The sequence below is a fragment of the Tenrec ecaudatus genome, chromosome 4 (assembly GCF_050624435.1).
Source record: "Tenrec ecaudatus isolate mTenEca1 chromosome 4, mTenEca1.hap1, whole genome shotgun sequence".
Taxonomy (NCBI): Eukaryota; Metazoa; Chordata; class Mammalia; order Afrosoricida; family Tenrecidae; genus Tenrec; species Tenrec ecaudatus.
This window is the reverse complement of record NC_134533.1, coordinates 125,073,254-125,095,671: the sequence shown is the minus strand read 5'-3', so window position 1 is coordinate 125,095,671 and position 22,418 is coordinate 125,073,254. Positions and strand designations below refer to the sequence as shown.

General features: G+C 41.4%; 1 protein-coding gene across 4 annotated transcripts in view; it reads right to left on the bottom strand.

The window, feature by feature from the left end:
* The window catches only part of CSGALNACT2 (chondroitin sulfate N-acetylgalactosaminyltransferase 2), a 78,592-nt gene extending 56,388 nt beyond the window's left edge, over positions 1–22,204 (bottom strand). For 2 of the 4 annotated variants that reach the window (XM_075546757.1, XM_075546760.1), the window contains exons 1-2: positions 22,106–22,204; positions 20,442–20,712 (exon numbers count right to left, since the gene is read on the bottom strand). The gene's annotated coding sequence lies outside the window, so the exon portion shown is untranslated. Of the gene's footprint in view, positions 1–7,928; positions 8,043–20,441; positions 20,713–22,021 lie in introns of all 4 variants that reach the window. The other 2 variants (XM_075546759.1, XM_075546758.1) reach the window with 2 other exon arrangements.
* Between the last annotated feature and the right edge of the window lie 214 nt (positions 22,205–22,418).

Sequence of the window (22,418 nt, the reverse complement as noted above, 5' to 3'; positions counted from 1 at the left end):
CAGTGTGGGAATTGCACCTGACCTGATCCCACCACACCGAGGCAAATCACTGGGGGAGTGCAGCAGAACAGCAAGGGAATGGAGTGGCAAGGTCCCCAGGGAATGCTGAAAGTGGACTTTGGGGCCAGGGCGTGGTGCCCCAACAGACTGGACTGGAAAACGTTCCTAAGGGCCAGCAAACGATCCCTGAACTAACTACAAGCTTTTCTCTTGTGAACTGTTTTGTTCTGTTCTTTGTCAGTGGTTTGTTTTTGTTGTTTTGTTGTCTGGTTGTATACTGTTGCTTTGTTTTCCTCTGTCTAGTTTTCGTGCATGTTAGTGACTCCACAGGTCTGTCTGAATAGGACAGGCTGGATGAACTATCTGGAGGAAAAACAACGGGACCGATAGTTCCGGGGGGACTTGGGGTGAGGGGGTAGGGGGGTACGGAAGTGGTGTTAACAAACCCAGGGACAAGGGAAAAACATGGGAGCCCAAATGGTAGAGAAGGGGGAGTGGCAGGCATGGTGGGAAATGATCAAGGGTAAGGTTGCTTAGAGAAGAGGTATACTCTAGCCCAGGTGGCGATGAAGCATGGTAGTAGGGCATGAGGAAAGTCAAGGGAGATGGAGGAAAGAGCTAGGAGTCAAAGGGCATTCATGGAGGTCTAGACAAAGACATGTACATGCAAATATATATAGGAGGATGGGGAAATAGATCTATGTGTCTATATTTATAGGTCAAGTATTAAGGTGGCGGAAGGACCTGGGGCCTCTACTCAAACACTCCCTCAATGCATGAATACCTTCTTTTATTAAATTGGAACTCTATGATGCTCACTCTCCCGACACAACGGCTGGAGCCAAAGTGGGTGAACAAGTAAATGTGGTGAAGAAAGCTGATGGTGCCCGGCTATCAAAAGAGATAGTGACTGGGGTCTTAAAGGCTTGAAGATAAACAAGCGGCCATCTAGCTCAGAAGCAACAAAGTCCACATGGAAGAACACACCAGCCTGTGTGATCGAGTGGTCCCAGGGGGATCAGTTACCAGGCATCAAAGAACAAAAAATCATATCATTGACTGCACACCTCCATGATAGGATCGCTGAAGACAAATGGGTGCATAAGCAAATGTGGTGAAGAAAGCTGATGGTGCCCGGCTATCAAAAGAGATAGTGTCTGGGGTCTTAAAGGCTTGAGGGTGAACAAGCGGCCATCTAGCTCAGAAGCAAAAAAGCCCACATGGAAGAAGCACACCGGCCAGTGCGATCACGAGGTGCCAAGGGACCAGGCATCATGCAAAAAAAACAACAACGATATAAGTGTGTGTATATATGTGTATATGTATGTATGTATATATATGTATATATATATATATATATATATACCATATTAAATGAAGGGGGAAGTGCAGAGTGGAGACCCAAGGCCCAAGTGTCGGCCAATGGAGATCCCCTCATAGAGGCGTTTAGGAGAGGAGATGGGTTAATTAGGGTGCGAGGTAGTACCGATGGGGAACACAGCTTTCCCCCAGATCCTGGATGCTTCCTCCCCCCAACTACCATGATCCGAATTCTACCTTGCAGGCCTGGATAGGACAGAGGCTGTACACTGGTGCATATGAGGGCTGGAGGTACAGGGAATCCAGGGTGGATGATACCTTCAGGACCAAGGGTGTGAGGGACGATGCTGGGAGAGTGGAGTTGGAAGGGGGGAACTGATTGCAAGGATCCACATGTGACCTCTTCCCTGGGAGAGGGACAGCAGAGAAGGGGGGAAGGGAGACTCCGGATAGGGCAAGATATGACAAAATAACGAGGTATAAATTACCAAGGGCACATGAGGGAGGGGGGAAAGAGGAGGGAGGGGGAAAAAAAAAGAGGACCTGATGCAAGGGGCTTAAGTGGAGAGCAAATGCTTTGAGAATGATTGGGGCAGGGAATGTATGGATGTGCTTTATACAATTGATGTATGTATATGTATGGATGGTGATAAGAGTTGTATGGGTCCCTAATAAAATGTAAAAAAAGAAAAGAGGAGAAAAAATGATTAGGGCAGGGACTGTACAGATGTGCTTTATACAATTGATGTATGTATATGTATGAACTGTGATAAGAATTGTATGAGCCCCTAATAAATTGTTAAAATTTTTTAAAAAAATGGTTTTTGTTTCAAAAGGCCAGACATCTGGAAAAAATATGTATATATTAATTAAAAGATCATTTTATTGAGGCTCTCATAGATCGTATGTAGAAGGGACCAGTTATCAGACATCAAAGAACTAAAAATCCCATCAGTGGGTGCCCACCTTCCTTATAAGATCACTGAAGACAAACGTGTACATAAGCAAAGGTGGTGAAGAAAGTTGATGGTGCCCGGCTATCAAAAGATACAGCGTCTGGAGTCTTAACTGCTTGAAGGTAAACAAGCGGCCAACTAGGTCAGAAGCAACAAAGCCCACAGGGAAGAAGCACACCAACTTGTGTGACCACAAGCTGTTGAAGGGATCAGGTATTAGGCATCAAAGAACAAAAAATCTTATCTTTGTAAATGTGGGTGAGTGCAGAGTAGAGACTCAAAGCCCATCGGTAGCTAACTGGACACCTCCTTACTGAAGGGTTGTGGGGAGTAGATGAGCTAGTTGGAGTACAGGGTAGCAACAATGAAACATATAACTTTCCTCTAGTTCTTGAATTCTCTCCCCCACCCCCCACCCCCACTATCATTATTCCAATTCTACCTTGCAAATCTGGCTGGACCAGAGGATGTACACTGGTACAGATAGCAGCTGGAAACACAGGGAATACAGGACAGATGACCCCTTCAGGACCAGTGGTGAGAGTGGCGATGCCTAGAGGGTGGAGAGAATGTGGGGTAGAAAGGGGGAACCAGCTACAAGAATCTACATATAGCCTCCTCCCTGGTGGATGGACAGCAGAGAAGAGGGTGGGGGGAGACATCACAGTGTTACATATTACAAAATAATAATTTATAAATTATGAAGGGTTCATGAGGGAGGGGGGACGGGGTAGTAAAAATGAGCAGCCAATATTAAGGGCTCAAGTAGAAGGCAAATGTTTTGAGGATGATGGTGACAACGAATGTGCATATGTGCTTGACACAATGGATGTATGTCAGGATTGTGATAAGAATTGTTCGTGCCCCCAATAAAATGACATTTTAAGTGAATAACAAATTAAAAATGGAATTTTTAAAATTTTAATTACAATAATTATTTTCACACCTTTCTGTGTGTTCATACTCATTCTCTTGCGTGTTATTTAATAGGCATACTGTTGATATGCCTAGGCCGGCTCTTAAAAAGCCTCATAAACAGAATTGAATTGCAGCGAGTCTTGTAAAGAAAGGAGATTCTGAAGTGCCACCAAAGGGTCCTCCAGAACCAAAACTCCCTCGCCTCTGGCGGGACTCAAACCCCCAACCTTTGAATCACTTGTTGAGAAGAGTTAGACGTCCAATGCGCCACAGAGGCCAGCTGTCAACCACATTTGGCTGGACTCCTAAGGTGATTGGATACATATATTCAGTTCTTAATAAGGAATGTCATCCCCGAATTTCTGGTCCTGCTTGTCTCCACAAAATAAACAATATTTGGCGTCTAAAGGTCATTTAGTTTGAACTGTTAGGCTACTCTGACACAAAACTCACAAATATGAGTGTGTCTGAATGTGTTTCTCTCGTCACCCTGAACTAACACGGCAGTGTCTCAAAAGCATGCGCAGCCGCGAGAGAAAAACCGGCCGGTCCGCTCTCCTGCAGAGTTCCAGGCTCCGACCCCCACAGGGGCTGTCCTGCGAGGCCCGTCCAGTGGCCACGAGTCAGAACTGACTTCACGGCAGGGAGTTTAGAACGTCTTAGAACAACCAGGAAGGGCTGCCGAGAAAGGGATTCATGCAGCAAATGAGGAAAAACTCTATGTCTGCGTTTTGCAAGACGAGACCTGGGGAGCAGAGCCGCGGGTGAGGACCGACTGCAGCCACTGCCCTAGCCCCGCCCTGAAACGGGGTGCGTGGTTTCTAGCGTGGGGAGGGGCTGCAGAACAGCCACGGAAAAAGTTTGGGCGCCTTCAAGGGGCACCTACTGTTGACGAAGGCAGGTAGGGTGATTTTGATACCGTCTATGATCTCTGAGGTCCCCTTTACCTCCGGGAGGCAAGATTTAGAGTTCTATTTGATTTCTTTTTTCCCCAAACACGCATCTCTCCGTTGTCTCGCTGAGAGAATTTATGGCCAGTTTTGTCCCGTGGGTGTACTAGAACCCAACGTACTAAAGTTTGTTTCCCGCAGTACTCCTAGCATCGCAATTATGTCTGGGGAGAAAAAACATCATGTGGCTGAAATTGAGCAGCATTACAGACAGTCATCTCTAAGCCTCACTTTTTATTCTTATATGAGGACTAAAATGACCGCCTGGCTGGGTTTTAACATTAAGTATAGCATAATTATAAAAGATTAAGTTCAATGCTGGCATACAGAAGATCTCACCCAATGTTTCCCAATTAGAAATCAAAGCCCAGGACCACCAAGCTTCTAAGTTCATTGGCAAGTGGTGTGGGAGATGGTATGGGTTTGAATACTTGACGCACACACACACAAAAGAAACTACTTCAGGGATTTGTTTGGAAGGGTGAATGAGTAGGCGCAGACTAAACATTTAAACTAAAGAACTACTTACAGCGTAGTTACTCCAGACTTTCTTGTATTATGTACCCTGTGTAATGGCTAGCAGTCTGGACTCTGATCTGAATTCAAGTCTATGTGCACGTGTGGTCTTTTTCCTCAAAGAAACCACTGTTGAGCTCAAATTAACACAAAGGAAACAATAAAAAGTAAGCAAAGTAAACAAATAGAAAACAAATTGTCCGTGACATTTCGTCAAACCCTGGGTTGCCAGCACCTGGTTGCACAGCAATAGAATCGGTTTAAAGCCATTCATTTCATGCAGGAGGGAAAAAGCGGCACCAAAGTAAATGTAGGCGAAAATAACAAAAATTCTACATCTTTCCTCCGTGTGAGACCAATGATACCATTCTATAGATCGGTTGTTCTGTTGGGTCACCTTTTTTTGGAATGGGCACCAATATGGATCTCTTCCAGTCAATTGGCCAAGTAGCTGCCTTCCCTATTTCCTGGCATAGACAAGTGAGTGCTTTGAGAGCTTCTTCAGCTTTCTGAAACACTCCATTGGTGTCCCATCCATTCCTAAGGTTTTGTTTTTGGCTAATGCATTCAGTGCAGCATAAACTTGCTCATAAAGCTACCTCCTGAAATGGTGGAAAGTTAACTACCACTTCTTTTTGGTACAGTGACTCTCTGCATACTTTCCCTCTTCTTGTGCTGCGTCCTGCATCATTTCATATTTTGCCTACGGAATCCTTCAAAAGTGCAATTTGAGGTTACTTTTTTTATGAGTTCTTTCAGTTTCAGACATGGTGAGCATGTTCTTCATCTAGTTTTCTAAATCTAGATCCTTGTACACTTTGTTATAATATTTGGCTTCATCTTGCGCTGCCCTTTGACATTTTCTAATCAGCTCCTTGACTTCATCCTTTCTTCCATTTGCTTTTGCTACTCCACAATTAAGAGCAGGTTTCAGAGGCTCTTCTGACATCCACTTTGACCTTTTCTTTCTTTCCTATCTTTTGAATGACCTTTTGCTTCTTCATGGACGATGGTCTTGATGCCCTCACACAGCTCATTAAGGTTCAATGGGTCAAATCTGTTCTTGAGATGTTCTCAAAATTCAGGTGAGATAGACTCGAGGTCCTTATTTTGACTCCTGTGGGTTTGTTTTACTTTTCTTCAGCTTTATCCTGAACTTCATGAGCAATTGATTGTCTATTCCACAGTTGGCCCCTGTTCTGGTTTTAGCTGCTGACTGTGTCTTCCCATAGACGTAGTCCATTTGATTTCTGTGTATTCCATCTGGGGAAGTCCATGTGTATAGCTGCCTTCTGTATTGTTGAAAACGGTATTTGCTCTGAACAAGTTGTTGGTTTGGTAAAAAAAATTACACCATGCAATCTGCAACAGAGATCTGAGTAGGGCACTATTTAGACATGCAGAACACTGACCAGTGAATGCGTCCGCAAGCTGTGTGACGACTTCAAACAGCCGAGATGCAAGGAGCCCTGGTGGCATAGTGGTAATGCACTGGGTTCTAACTGCAAGATCAGTAATTCAGTTGTTCTGCAGGAGAAAGACAGGCTTTCTACTCTCATATAGAGTCAGTCTTCATAACTCACAGGGGTACTATAGGGTCACTATGAGCTGACATCGACAAAGTTCACTGCTATCAAGTCAATTCTGACTCATAGAAATCCTACAAGATAGAGTAGAACTGCCCCCTGTGGATTTCTGAGACTGTAAATCTTTATGGGAGTTGAGAACCTCATCTTTCTCCCTACTGAAGTCTCCTTATAATTATTCTGCCTATCATTCCTATGTATTTACAGTGTACCAAATTAACCGCTACATAAGAGTAATCTGCTGCCCTCTGTAAGCCAGTAACAATCAAGCCTGCCTAGCTTGAAAGTTTAATCCTCATCTTCCTAAATTTTATGTAAAGGATTTCAATATTTTCTAAAACAATCTATATAGTGATCTCATTTTTACAAAAAATAGCTAATCAAAAAAAGCTCACACTTTACTTGGAAAATGTACTCACTATCAGAAAGCTAAACCTAATATATAAATATGTATAAATATTTGAGAACAACTTTCCACTTCTTGATTATTTAATTAGTATTACAACGATACATGAATTCTTCAATGGATTACTAAATAGATTGCAAACATTCCGAAGTAATATTATCAATCAATAGGAGAAAGCATTCATTCAACACATATTTTGAGCAGCTACTAAATCAAGGAACAAATGTCAGTTGGACCCTTTTGGCAGTGTTTTTGGAGAAACACTCATGGTACCTACATGGTAGTTCTGCTTATGATTCCCATGTAAGGAAACAGAAAAGGAAGCCTCTGGCACAGTGAAATCAATCTAATGAACTGATTGCAAATAGCTAGTTTTTTAGACCCATAAATTTGTATAGTATTAAGATTAACATTGCTGTTGTTGTTAGGTGCCATTGATTCAGCTCCGACCCATAGCAACTTTGTGCATAACAGAATGAAATACTGCCCAGTCCTACACCCTCCTCACTAATGTTCCTATGCTGAGGCCACTGTTGCAGCCAGTGTCAACCCATCTCTTTGATGGCCTTCATCTTTTTACTGCCCCACTACTTTTCCAAGTATGATGCCCTTTCTCCAGTGTCTGGCCTCTCCTGACATGTCCAAAGGATGTAAGATGTAGTAGCGCCATCCTTTGCCTCTTAGGAACACTCTGGCCATTTGTCCTTTAGCAGTCCATGGAACTTTCAGTATTCTTTGCCAGCACAATTCAAATGCATCCATTCTTCCTGGGTCTTCCTTATTCAGTGTCCAAGTTTCACATGCATATGAGGCAACTGAAAGGTCAGGCACACCTTAATCCTCGTAGTAACATCTTTGCTTTTGAATACTCTAGAGAAGTTTTGTTCAGCAGATTTACTAATGCAACTTGTCTTTTTATCTTGTCTGCTGCTTCCATGAACTTTGATTGTGGATCCACAAAAGACAAAATCCTTGAAACTTCAACCTTTTCTCCATTTATTATGATGTTACCTATTGGTCCAGTTGTGTGGATGAGTCTTCTTTACATTGAGCTGTAATCCCCACTGAAGACAACAATCGTTCATCTTCATCAATAAGTGCTTTAGGACCTCCTCACTTTCAGCATGCAAGGTGTGTCACCTGCATATCACGGGTTGTTAATAAGCCTTCGTCCAAACCTAATGCTGCATTCTTCTTCATATAATAGATTCTCTGATGATTTCCTTAACATACAGATTCAATAAGTATAGTAAGAGGATACAACCGTGTCGCTCACCTTTTGCGATTTTAAACCCATGTTCTATTAGCACAACTACCTCTGAATCAAGCTGAATTCACAAGAAGACATGGAGCCAGGGGTATCATTGCTGGTGTCAGATGGATACATTGGCTGAAAGCAGAGAACACAGAATGATGTTTACTTGTGTGTTATTGACTGTGCCAAGGCACTCTCCTGTGTGATCATGACAAACTATGTATAACCTTAAGAAGAATGGAAGTTCCGTAACTACATTGTGCTCATGGAGAACTTGTAATATGGATCGAGAGGTCAGGTTAGGGATTAGGACAGGGGTTAGGCTTAGGTTTAGAATTAGAGGTTATAGTAGGGTTTGATCCAGTGCTAGGATTTGGGTTATGATTTGAGGTAGGGCTAAACTTGGGGCCATATCCATTGTTATGGTTATTCGTAGAGTTAGGATTTTTGTTAGGGTTTGGGTTAGGCTAAGCCTAGAACTTGGTCTATTGTTAAGGTGAGAATTTGGGTTAAAGTTTTTTCTTTTGTTTATTAAACATCTACAAATTAGAGCATCAGTTCTACATTCAACAATTCATACACATTTTGTTTCAGCTCATTTTGTAACCAGCTACTTAATAGCTATATAGCTATAAAACCTTATATAGCTTAATAGCTATATAACCTTAAATGCAACACTTAACATCTTTGTGGGATTCAGCTACACAATTTGAGGTAGTTTGCCTGGGTAGCTGCAAAATTAATGTAGATGGGGGGACCACATCTGACTTCCCTATTGTGAGACATGCTCTACACACCACCTTTCTTTACTTAGTCTGACACTAACGCATTTCTACATTTTTTCCTTCATACTAGGTGGTACATTCAAACTGCTTATTTTCTGGTAGCAAGGGCTTTAACCACTAAACTACCTAGGCTCCTCATTAACATAAATAAACCTATAAAATTATATTACCATGTTGCAAATATTTCCCCAATTTGTCTTGTCTATAGCGTAAGAACTAATCTTGTAGTTCAATTTTACATTTATACCTAGTACTTGTGCAGCATAGAAGAACAATGTAACTTCTTCCACTTACAATCCTATGATACACTTCAAACCATTTTACACATATCTTTTTGGTGGTTGCATTCCTGATCTTAATTCTATGATGGATTAGATGAGGAAGAATGTCATCAGGACTGGAGGAAGGCTTATTAACAACATGCAAAATACTTGCTGAAAGTGACGTCTTGAAGCACTTGCTAATGAATGTCAAGGATTGTAGTTTTTAGTATGAATTACAACTCAATGCAAAAACAAACCAAAATCCTGCAGTTGTCAAGGTTTTTGCCTTGCTTGAAAACACAATCTCTGCTCATGGAAGCAGCGGGCTAGAGATAAAATGACCATGGCGTCGAATAAATCTGTTGCACCAAAATCAAAACCAACCTCACTGCTACTGAGTCAATTCTGACTCATAGCAACCTATAAATTCACTACCATCGTGTGGATGCCGACTCACCGCTGCCCTTTATCGGGAAGGGTAGAACTGCTCCTGTGAGTTTCAGAGACTCAACTCTTTACAAGAGTAGAAAGCCTCATCTTTCTCCCTCAGAGTGGCTGGTAGTTTCAAACTGCTGGCAGTTTGTGGCTGGCAGCCTAACACAACCACTGCAATACCAGGACTGCTCAGCAACCCTGTAGGCAGGGGTGTGTCCGCCCCTGTGGGTTATCAAGACTCTTCACAGGAGAACAAAGCCTTATGCTTTTCCTGCTCAGCACCTTCTTAAAGTGTTTAAGACAAGCATGCTACTTTGAAAACTAAGGTGCACCTTACCTAAGCCATGGTATTTCAATTGCCTCATACATCAACGTTGAATAAATAATGACGAAGAAGAATCAATGCATTTGAATTATGGTGCTGGCAAAGAATATTGAAAATCATTGACTACCAAAAGAACAAACCAATCTGTCTTATTTTGATTTTGTCACTCTTTATGGAAGTTAGAAACTCAATCTTTCTCCCTCAAAGCTGCTGGTGTCTTGGAACTGCTGACCTTGGGGTTTGGAACCCAATTCATAACCACTACACCACCATGACAAGAAATTCCAATTCACCAGTTGCTTCACAGGAAACAAATGAGACTGTCTACTCCTGTAAAGATTTATAGTCTCAGGACTCCTACAAAGCAGTAAATTCATTATGAGTCAGATTCTACTCAATGAATTAAGACCGAAATAAAACAATGAGTGGGAAAAAATATATTTCCTGCAAACAGTAACAGCAGGGTCCAGTGGCCATACTCAAAATCCAAACCCACCACCATCAGTCACTTCTGACTCATTCTGATTCCATAGAACAGGGTGTGTGGTCAACTGCGGACTTATTAGAGTGTAGTTCACCGTATTTCTACATTCGCAACCATGGGCATAGAAAACTAGCCCTATTTTGAGAAAGATCTCCAGTGTTCCGAGATAGAAATGTTTTCAAAATACACTTTCTCCAGAAAAACATATCCACCACCCCGCAATAGCCCTCCACTAAGGAGCAGTTGTAAAGGAGCTGCCACATAAAATGACACTCTCCTGTGTGTCTGTCTCCTGTACCTGGAGGTTATTTGTAAATCAGAGCAACCAGGTCCTAGAGGTGAACCCATTATAAAAGGTAGCAAACCCCTGGGGAGGGCTCAGAGGCATTTGAGATCAACTAGCACTAGGTCGAGATGACTCACCTCACTGCTTGTTTATTAGGTTTACCCCTTATGCTATTACCTGCTGACTATGTAATATGTTCACTGTATGATGTGAATGCCTTTTGAAAGATCTGTAAGCCCCGTTCCATATACCCATTGGAAAATACATTCATTCTCTTAGTCCTGACATAGGGACAAGGAATCCTTGTGCCCTGCTTTGTCTATCTGCCATTATTATTTTCCACAATGGCAAAGTCACTCCTGAGGACCCGTTTGAGTGTTGGGGACCCCCTCACCCCAACAAGGGTAGAATTGTCCTTATGGATTTCTGAGACTATAACCCTATGGGTGTAGAAAGCCTCATCTTTCTCCCTCACAACAGCTGGTAGTTTTGAACTGCTGACCTCTTGTTAGAAGCCCAATGCAAAACCCACTATACCTCAAGGGCTACTAGTGACTATACTGATATAAAATAAAATAGAGTTTAAATTAAAGTTCATTACAAGAAATGAAGGCATTATATAAAATGGCCAATCCATCAAGAAAAGATAATTATATATATGCACCTAACCTCAACACTCCAAAATAAATGAAAGATACAAATATGAAAAAGCAGAAATACAACACATCGCTTTCAATTTATAACATCTAAGAAAATTATCGGTGATACTAAAGAATTAAAAAAACTAAAAATGAATTAGATCTATTATATATATATATATAATACTCCATCTATCATCAGTAGATATATCTTTCTCCATTGGACATGGATAATTTTTCAAAATAGACCATATACTAGGACACAAAATAAATCTCAACAAATTTTAAAAGGTTGAAATCATACAAAGTTTCTTCTCTGATTATATCATTAAGATTGAAATCAATAACAAATTTTTTAAAATAGTAATTCCATGGGAATTAAATAATGCACTATTTTTAACAATAACATATCTTTAACACCAATGATTGGATAGTAATATGCAAATGGGACATATGCAACACTAATAGAGGTCAGTTTTTATTACTGCTCCCTTGGCTGTAAGAATTTTAAAGGAGTAGCAGAGAAGAAAGTTCCTGGCCACTGGAAGAGCACATTCCAGATCTGTCTGGTATGGTAGAGGCCGAGGCACACCGACTCTAGAGCTGGGCAGAGACTGTGGAGAACTGTCTCATCTGGCCTGAGACTACGGACAGAGCGACAGGCAGGTTCACTTCCTGGACCACAGAGGCGGAAAGTAAGGTACTACGTGGCTGAGGACTGGAGAGAGACTTGGCTGTTGGCTGAGGAGTGTTGCTGTGGACCAATGACTATATCCATGCTGCTTATTGATCGTGGCTTGTGATAACCTATTGACTTCCCTAATACGTCCATATAAATTTGAGTCTTGTCTCTGAGTTCTCTGTGGCCAGTGTAACAAAAATTCATTGTATGGAAGGTACAGTTGGTGTCAGAGTCAAAAAAGTTCAAAACTCACTGTCATCAGGTTGATTTCAACTCAGAGTGACCCTATGGATTTAAGACTATAACTCTTTATGGGAGCAGAAAGCCTCATCATTCTCCCTCAGAGCTGCTGGTGGTTTTGAACCACTAACCTTGAAGTTAGCAGTCCAACATGTGGCCAACAATTAAGTAAAGAACAGCGCTTGGAGGCATGTCTGACTTAGTTTTTAGCAACATGGAAGCTAGAGGAAGTCAGATATGGCCCCCACACTGTTCAATTAGAATCAAATGAAAACACTATACACCAATACCCTTGGGACACACCAAAAACAGTATTCAGAGAGAAAAATCACAGCAACAAATGTCTGTATTTAAAAAAGAAAGATTCAAAATCAGTAACTTAAACCAAAACCTTGAACAAATTGTGTGTGTGTGTGTGTGTGTGTGTGTGTGTGTGTGTGTAGGCAGGGGACAAATAATGCTATCAGAAAAAAGGAAGTAAAAAGGATCAGAACAAAATTAATGAAAGAGAAAACAGAAAAATGGAACCAACAAAACTGTTAGCCAGTTTTTAAAAAAGAAACCACTGGCTAGACTGACAAAAAAAGGGGAGAAAGAGCAAATAACCAAAAACAATGAAGCTAGAGACATTACAACAGACTCAACTGTGAAATATAGGATCATAATGGAATACTATGCAAATTACACTCTAAACCTTTGGAAATTTACATGAAATGGACAAACTCCCCAAAACATACAACACCTATTAATACAAAAATAGGGGGAAAAAATCTTAAAAGTACCATTACAAAAGAGATTAAAATGGCCTTAAAATGGTTTTGCTAACAGCAAAAACCCAGACCCAGAGGACTTCACTGGAAAACTTTACCAAACTTTAAAAACACATGGGAGAAAATTAAAGAAAAAGTATGGGCTTTCATCTCTTCTAAAAAGAAGGTAACAAATATAACTACTAAGCCACAAATAAAAGAAAAATTATATAGACAAAGTATTGTAAAAAATTAAATTATGCTCATCAAGACTTCATATAAGGGGTACAAAGGCTGAGGAAGAAAATCTCCAGACACATGTTCAATAAGGGTCTGAACTCTGAAATTTAAAGAGAAATTTCTAAAACTCAACAAAAAAAGACAAGCAACCAAATTATAAAATGGGCAAAGATCATTACAGAAGCTTCCCCAAAGAGAATATTCAAGAGGTCAAAAATGAGTGAAAAGATCCTCACAATCATTAGCCATCAAACTAAACCTCCCACTGCCTTTGAGTCGATTCTGACTCTTGGCAATTCTATAGGGCACAGCAGCATTGCCCACGTTCAGTCTCTTGTTCTCTAAAATCAATATACCATACAATTGAACAGTTCAATCGCGTCACAAAGGGCGATGCAGTCATTGCCACCATCAACTCAACTTTGGATCATACCTTCACTGATGCTGCCTCCCTTTTTCCCAGCCATCCCCATCCATGTCACCAAATAATCATCAACTGCAATACTGCTTTTATAATTTCACTTATCTGAGTTTCCCTATATAGATAAGAATGCAAGACTAGGGCAGACACAAACAGAATCCATCATCAATGACTATACAAAACCGATAGAGAATTCAACCTAAGAGAAAGACATTGTTCAAATGTTAGAATACCTTCACTTTGGGTGCATAAAATCAAATTGCAAGATGCTACAATCCAGTCTAAGTACAGTTGCTAAACCCCATGTTACAGTGCTCTCTGTGCTGGATATTTGGGCTGCTGATGCTCCTAGCCTATGCGAGGCACTGGAGGTTCATCTCATAGAGGGAACTTGCAGGTGGATTTTTGGCTACCACTAACATCCACAGCTTTCCGCAAACTGGGCATTTAGGAGTCAGACACTGGTACCGTTCCCTTCCAGAAGGTAGCATATGAGCAAGCACCAATGGTGCTGAAAGTTGTTCAAGTTACACTGAAAACATGAGCCAAAAACAAGGTTCCAGGAACTGAAGAAATACCAACTCAAATGTTTCAACAAACTGATGAAGCACTGGAAGAACTCACTCAGCTATGCCAGGAAATTCGGAAGACAACTACTTGGACTGCTGACTAGAAGAGATCCATAATTTTACCCGGTTCAAAGAACAGAATGCTCAAATTATAGAACAGTATCACATGCAAGTAAAATTTTACTGAAGATCAAATTGACAGTGAACTGCCAGAGTTTTAGGCCAGATTCCAGAACATCATTGCTGATGTCAAATGGATTTTGGCTCAAAGCTGAGAATACCATAAAGATGTCTACTTGTGTTTTATTGACTATGCCAAGGCATTCAACTATGTGGCTCATACAAACTATGGATAACCGTGAGGAAAATGGGAAGTCCAGAACACTTCACTTTGTTCATGCTGAACCTGTACATGGATGGATCAAGAAGCAGTTGTGTAAAAATAATAAGGGAATACTTCCTGGTTTAAAATCAGGAAAGCTGTGTCTGGGTTATAACTTCTCACCATACTACTCAATCTGTATGCTGAGGAAATCACCAGGGAAATGGGTTGTACGACGAATATGGCAACAGGATTGGAGGAACATTTTTTAAATACTTTATTGGGGGCTCTTACATCTTGTATCATAATCCATACATTCATCCAGTGTGTCAAGCCACTTTACACATATGCCGCCATCATCATTTTCAAAGCGTTCTCTTCCCACTTGAGCCCCTGATATCAGCTCCCTATTTCTTATGGAGGAACATTTATTAACCACCTGTGATATGCAGATGACACAAACCTGTTCGCTCAAAGTGAGAAGAACCTGAAACACTACACTAACTGGTGAATATCAAAAACTATGGCCTTCAGTATGAATTATGACTCAATGTAAAAAAGACTGAAATGCTCAAAACTGGACCAATTGGTGACATCAAGATAAATGGAGAAAACACTGAAGTTGTCAATGTCTTTATCAGGCTTGGATCTACAATCAATGCTCATGGAAGCAGCAGTCAAGAGATCAAAAGACATGCTGCATTGGAGGACTAAAGTGCACCCGATCCAAGCCATGGCATTTTTCATTGCCTCATATGCATGTGATAATTGGACAATGAATAAGGAAGACCCAAGAAGAATCTATACATTTGAATTGTGGAGCTGGCAAAGAATACTGAAAGGACGATGGACTGCTAAAAGGACCAACCGATCTGTCTTGGAAGAAGTATGGCCAGAGTGCTCCTTAGAGGGAAAGGATGGCAGTATTTCCTCTTTCTTATATACTCTGGACGTGTTGTCAGGAGAGACTAGTCCCTGGAGAAGGACACCATGCTTGGCAGTGGAAAAGAGGAAGGCCTTAAAAAAAAAGGATCGAAACAGTGGTTGCAACAATGGGATCAAGCATAGGAACAATTGTGAGGTTGTGCAGTTCAAGATGGGCGTGACTGGATTCTAGCTATACATGTCACAAGGGCTTGAGGTATGTATGGCACTACTTTTAGCTCCCTCATTTTTGAGGGAAAAACCATTAGTCTGGCAGGCTAACACTTGTCACATAAAGGCAGAGGAGCATAAAAAAAGAAAATATATGCTGTTCCTGGGTTGCCATTATTGGACATTGTCAAAGCAACCAGTCCACCCTTTGGGTTTCTGACAAAGTAAATCTTAATGAGAACAGACAGCCTCATTTTCTCCAGTAACGTGACTGGTGGGTTTGAACTGTTAACCTTGAAGTTACCAGTTCAACACTTACCCAACAGCACCCCTAGGGTTCCTTCGTTAGCCATTAAACAAACAAACAAAACTCAGTCTTCAAGGTGATGCCAGCTGCATGTCAAAACTATAAGGGGACAACGCACTACAGCTAAAAGGGCACCTGTTTCTAAAGGGGGTAATAATAACAAATGTTAGAGAGGATGTGGTGAGATTAGAACCCTTATTCATTGCTGGTGGGGCTGTAAAATGATGCAAACATGGGAAATGGTATAGTGCTTCCTCAAGAAATGAGAAATAGAAATGCCTATGATCCAGCAATACCATCCCTAGGTGTAAAAACAAGAAAGTTAATAAAAGAGGCATGCACTGACATTTACACACCTATATTCACTGCAGAATTATTCACAATAGTCAAAATATGGGGAAAAAACATGTTTGCTGCTTCCCTGATCCTTGATTTAGATCTACCTAAAATGAAATCCTTGACATCAATCTTTTCTTCATTTATCAAGATTTTGTCTGTTGGTATAGTTGTGCAGATTCTTGCTTTCTTTACAATGAATTGTAACCCATGCTGAAGGCTACAGTCTTTTTCATCAACCAGTACTTCAAATCTTCCTCCTCAGTTCAGCAGGCAAGGCTGTGTCATTTGCATATTTCAAATTGTTAATAAGCCTTCCTCCAGTTCTGACGCTACATTCTGCTTCATATATAAGTCTAGCTTCTTAAATTATCTGCTCAGCATTTAGATAAAATAAACACGGTGAAAGAATACAATCCTGATACATGGCCTATCCTGATCTGGGTACAGGTTTCAAATGAGCACAACTAAGTGTACTGGAATTCCCATTCTTCACAATACTATCTCCATAGTTTGTTATAAACCACACGGTCTAAATGTCTTTGCATAGTCTATAAAACCTCAGTAAGCATCTTTTTGGTAGTCTCTGTTTTCAGTAAAGTTCAATCTGATGTCAGTAATAACATCCTTCATTCCATGTCCTCTTCCAACTCCAGCTTGGATTTCTGGCAGCACCCTGTCAATATTATTGTCACCACTGTTGAATCATCTTCAGAAAAGTTTTACTTGCATGTGAGATTAGTGATGTCATTGAATAACTAGTCTGTTGAGTCACCTTTCTTTGTAATGGGTACAATATGGATCTCTTCGAGTTGGTCGGTCAGTCTTCCAAATGTATTGGCATAGATGAGGGAGTGCTTTTAGTGCTGCATCAGTTTGTTGAAACATTTATATTGGTATACCATTAATTTCTAAAGCTTTGTTTCTTTTAATGTCCGCAATGTATCCTGAACTTCTTCCATCAATATTATCAGTTTTTAATCATATATTACACAACCATAAAAACACCAATGAGACTGTGATCCATATAATTTGTGAAACTTGGAGAACATAATGCTAAGTGAAATAATCAGTCACATAAAGACAAACATTGTACAATCGCACTTGTAGGCAAAGAATAACAGGGAAACCAAATGAATGAAAAGAGGGAAGCTATAAAATTAATGAAGAAACTGCTGACACTCTACAGGGACTGCAACCAATATCACAGAACTACTTGTGTATAAATTATTGATTGGAAAACTGTCTGCTATGGTAACTTTAACCTAGAGCATAATATTCAATAAAAGCATGGAAACTGTTAGATAAGAAGCGTATTTGCTATGTAAATTTTCTCTAAAATAATAATAAAATATTTTCAAAATAAGTAGTCTTAAAAAAAGAAAAAGAAGAGAAAAAAAGTATAGAGAGAGCGCTCAGTGTTCACTTGTGAAGGACTGGAGGGCTGAGGCAGCACTGAAGGTGGGTATAATGAGCACAGCCTGACCAGAGTAAACAACGTCACTTCTAAGAATCACTGAAGAGGATGCTTATCATAGAGAATCTGGCAAAGATTATTTAATAAGACCACCATCAGTGACCCCAAGACAAGTAATATTGTAACATGTGAATATGCATGCAAATATATGAATACATGCAGTCCCTGTATCTACATGTACAAAGGAACTTTAAAAAATTCATGTAACATAAAATAAAAAGATAATGGAATGTTTCTCATAAGCTTTTTGATGCCCCTTTTAGGTGTAAGTAAAAATTTATATTTGTAAGCACATATATTCATAGACAACACAATTACAGGTACTTTTCAGACATTAACAAAAATACCTTGCAAGATTGGTTTTCTGGGTTTGAAGGTTTATGACCTTAATCTTATGCGCAAATCAGTAAACTGACACAATATAGTTCACAAAGATCATGTTCTGCATGCTAATGAGGTGAGTAGTACCTGGGTCCTAAAAGCTTGCAAGTAGCCATTTAAGATATAACTAGGGGGAAATATGGGCTTTCTACTCCCATAAATAGTTAATAGTCTCGCAAACTCACAAGGGCAGTTTTACCCTGTCCTACAGGGTGGCTATGAGTCAGTACTGACTCAATAGCAGTAAGTATGGTTTGCTTTTTTACTGATCTCTACCTGTCAGTTGAAAAAATGAGAACAGGAAACAAAAACTTCAGAAAAAAACTAGTCCACAGGTCTGACAGCCTACACAAGTTATGAGCTTATCTACTTCGAGACTAGTACAGCTAGATGTACACAAGTAGTTAGAAGGGCCCTAATAAAAGGGGTGAAAACGTTGGAACAGACTCAAATTCTTAAAAAATTCAGATTTTCAGTAGCAGATGAGACCGGAGAACTCCGAGATACTCTTAAACCTTTAACTGAAACAATCCCAGTATCACCTTTTAGCAAAATAATAAAGGAGCGTAAAAATAAAACAATATACATACATTAATAAAATAATAAAGGGGCATATAAAATAAAGCACATTGCCCACAACTGTAATAGTCTATTAACATCTATTTAAGACCAAAAGGTCAGTAGCTACTCGAATGCAGAGATGAGGAAAACAAGGAAGCAAAGAACGAAGAGCAACTGCAGCAAGATCAGAATATCAACACACTGTGAAAGGCCTAACTGACCCCACTAACAAGTCACACGAAGTGGCAAAGGGCATCGGCCTCTACTCAAGAATACCTTTCCCTAATAACCTGGCATTCTGCGATCTCACCTGCCCAACAGTCTCTGAGGGAAAAATGGGTGCATAAGCAAATGGGGTGAAGAAAACTGATGATGCCCAACTATTACAAACTATAGCATTTGGAGTCTTAAAGTTAAACAAGCAACCATCTAACAGGGAAACAAGAAAGCCCACAAGGAAGCACACCGGCCTGTGTGATCACAGGTGTCAATGGGATCATGTATGAGGCATCAGAAGATCCAAAACAAACAATCATATTGATGCTGAGATAGTTACAGTTTATTGTGCCAACCTGGCCAATAAACACACTGGGATTAATTGAAAGGCAGACAGATAAATGGCTCGCCTTTCTGGTTCTTGGGTCTCTTGCTCTCTGATGGTCGGACCAGGGTGCAGCTGCCTAAGCCAGTTCCCTGCTTCAGCTTGCAAGGCTCACGTTCTACAAGACATCCCTCAGAAGCCACATGGACCTACCCCGATGCAGCCCTGGGTGCTGGAGCAGTCGTGGGGAGACCCCTGCCAGCGCTGCGATGCTTCACACATTCACTGATTCGGCTTTCCTCCTGCATTCCGAGTCATCACGTGTTTTGTGAGATGGAGGAGGACTTTGTAGATTGGTGTCGGACATATGGACTAATGTTGGACTTGTGGGCTTGGACAGCACTGGGTTGGGATGCTTTCTTAATGTACACTTACCCTTTATATAAAACTCTCCCTTATACACATATAAGTTTCTGTAAACAGTTGGTCATCCCCTCACAGAAGGGTCAGGAGGAAGGGATGAGTCAGCCAGGGTGTAGCATAGCACACAGGAAGCACACAACATTCCTCTAGTTCAGTGGTTCTCAACCTTCCTAATGCTGACTCTTTATTACAGTTCCTCATGTTGTGGTGACCACGCCCCCAACCATGAAATTATTTTTGTTGCTACTTCACAACTGTAATTTTGCTACTGTTATGAATCAGGAGACCACTGTGAAAGGGTCCTTCGACCCCCCTCCCCAGGTTGAGAACCACTGCTCTAGTTCTGGAATGCTTCCTCTTCCCCCCATTATCATGACCCTAGTTCTACCTTGCAAATTCGGCTAGACTGGAGTATGTACATTGGTACAATAAGAGTTCTTGACACATGAAATCCAGGGCCAAAAACACCTCAGGAGCAGTAATGGGAACAGCGACACCCATGAGGGTGGAGGAAAGATAGTGGGAAAGGGGGAAGAAAGGAGGAACCGATCACAATGACTGATGTATAATCCCTCCCGCCCACCAGGGGGACAAACAGAAACAGAGGTGAAGGGAAACAACAGACAGGGTAAGATATGAAAAAAATAATAATGTATCATTTATCAAGGGGTCACAAGGGTTGGGTGCAGGGCAGGGAGGGAGGGAAAACACAAGAGCTGATACCAGGGGGTCAAGTAGAAAGAAAATGCTTTGAAAATGACAATGGTAACACGCAGAAATGTGAATGATACAACTGATGTATGGAATGTATAAGAGCCCGCCAATAAAATGATTTAAAAAAAATAAAAACAATTTTTTAAAAAGTGTCAAAGGGCACGTAATTTTAAATCTAAATTTTAATGTTAGATTGGATTCTCAAGAGAAGCATAGTCAGTGACTCATCTATAGAAATTTATATAAAGAAAATGGCTCACATAGTTGTAGAAGTGGGCACTTTCAGTCCAAGTCTAGGTGGGTTCCAAGTCCTTGTTATGGACGTCCTCCTGACTCAAGGAGCTTAAGGGACTGATGAACCCAGGACAGTTGGGAAGACCACAGGCTTCAGGATGCAGAGGTGGGTGATCCAACGTTAGTAGGTCAGGCTGGTGACTGGAGAGGAAAATGAGTCCATGGTTGGCATGCCAGATAGCAGGTCACTGATGGCTCCCAGGTCAGTAGGCATTATAGCAAGCTATTGGTTCAAATCTAGAAACAGAAAGTCAAGGAGCTAGATGCAGGATACAGACACAGTACAAAGCAAACAGGCTTTCAACAGTATCCATTTATATAAGAAGTATGTCAAACTCCAGGGGAAAAAAACTCCTTTCAATTGCTCCAGGGCTGCAACCTGAGCTACAGGGTTACATTCCACCCCAATCTTCTTAAAATGGATTGGCTGCTCACAGCAGATTCCATTATGGAGTTGATCACATATGAGTTTAGACACATTATGGAGGAGTAAGAGGCCTTAACTGTCAAACTACTGAGAATCCTGGTCTTGTCAAGTTGGCATAAAAACTATCACAAATTTCAACAAAAACAGACCAGAATATTATTTTTTAAAAACTGCTTGTATATCTTAAAACTTGGCCAATAAAATTTTTCAGAGTAAAAGGCTTAAGGCCAAAGTAAAGTATTAGGCTTAGAATCAAATTTTCATTCTGCCAATAAAATGATTACAAATAAAAACATCTAACTCGGCTGCTTTACAAAGTACTGGTATTCCTCAGTTACTTATTAGAAGGAGCCCCAGGCAGGGGGTTATACATGAGGCTGCTAGCCACAAGGTTAGCACTTTGAAACCACCACCTGCACTGCAGCAAAAAGATGAGCTTTCCTACTCCTGTAGAAACCCCCTGGGGCAGTTCTACCCTAAACTATAAGATGGTTATGGGTCAGAATCCACTAGGTGACTGAGTTTTGTTGTTGTTTGGTCAGAACTTAAAAAGAGTGTTAATACTCAGTATGATCTGCCTGTACAAGGTAGGCTGATATAACAATTTTGTACATTTTCTCAAAAAATGTCCCCATAATCTTAAAACTCCTTAAAAAAAAAGCTGTCCATGAAAAGAAAGGAACAGAAATTACCTAAAAGTGCAAGCTCCCCTGTCCCAGCGTCTCATCGCCCGCATTCTTACACATAAAAGTGAACGCATCTTCCAAAGACATTATCGTGTGTCAGAAGATGCTACCAGAAAATGCATCTTTAAAGCAATAAAAGGGTAAAAACTGACTTAAGAGTTTATCTACGGATAGGAATGGAGACGGTGGTGAGCTGGTTTGAAGAGCAAAAAGTCACAAAAAACAGACACGCCAACCAACGGTCCGCTGGCAGCACCACTCTCAAAAAGAACCTCGCAAGTCTCTCCAAACCCGCGCGGCTCTTCCCCGCAGCCTCGGGAGGGCTCGTCCGTGGGGTGACCCCGACCGACGGGAAAGCTGCCCGCCCGGAGCCTCTCGGCCCGACCCAAACGGAAGGAGCCGCGGCACGAGGGCCATGGCAGCGGGTACTCACTGCGTGCACAGGCTCTGGGCACCGCCGCCTCCCGCTCCCGGGCTCCGGACACACCCAGCAGGTGCCAGCGCCCGGCAGCCTTACCTGCTCCAGCTCCCGGAACTCCGCGGAGCCGACAACAGCAACTTCCGGCGCGCGCGAGGAAACCAGGCCGCCTCCGCGTCGCGCGCCCGCCCCTCCGGTCGACGCCCCGCCCACGCCTGGCCCCCGCCCCGCCCATTGCCCCGCCTCGTTCGCCTTGGCCTTGCTTTGCCGCCGGCCAGCGCTCAATACCTGGACCAGAACTCTGTAATTACTGGCGTCGAAGTGATGATTCATCTGCTTAAAATACACTTAGCATCTGCCTCAAATATGTGACTGCCTATTAAAACCTTTGCGTGAGGGGGGAGGGGGAAAA